Below are 705 nucleotides of genomic sequence, written 5' to 3' on the forward strand. Positions count from 1 at the left end.
TGCACAAAGCACTTAGTTTTTAAGATCTCTCCTTGTCTCTGTATAAGGTCTGAACTGTTGCTTCTGAATGTGGTGTGGCCCTCTGTGGCGTGTCTCCCCCATGGTTCACTGGTTGCTCTGGGACACGGACGACCAGATGGCCCCAAACCCGCTGCCAGGAATCAGGGTGCAATGAACACCCCCCCCCACAGGCGGCTGAGGAGACTTTCTTTGGGGTGTCAACCTCAGAGCCCTGTTGTTGGGTGGCATTGATACTGGCCCTGATATCAGTTCCCCTACATTGAACCCAGCACATATGGGGTTAAAACCAAAAGCACGCACCCCATTCCGGCTTCTTTAGTTACACTCATGTGTAAATATCTGCGTCTTTAACCTTTGTCTCCCTGAGCTTCACAACCAAATAGAAGTTACAAATTGTTAAAGTGCAGGTGGCCTCTGGCTGGGCTCACACTAAAGCGTGGGCTAATCATGGGTCCTGGAAGTATATTACAGGGAAACTGATGTCCAGAGAATATCACGAAGCTGCAGCTTCCCAGGCCCTCGGGTGCTGAAATCCACCATCCACCACGGAAGCAGACAACCAAGGGCAGCCATCCGCAGATTCCCTTATCTCACAGGCTTAGCCCTGCAAGCAGCTGCATTCCTTGCAACCTTTAAAAATCCCTTGCCTCCCATCTTTTGGGGAGACGAGGCAAATTTGAGGGC

The sequence above is a fragment of the Equus asinus genome, chromosome 20, assembly GCF_041296235.1.
Source record: "Equus asinus isolate D_3611 breed Donkey chromosome 20, EquAss-T2T_v2, whole genome shotgun sequence".
NCBI classification, from domain to species: domain Eukaryota; kingdom Metazoa; phylum Chordata; class Mammalia; order Perissodactyla; family Equidae; genus Equus; species Equus asinus.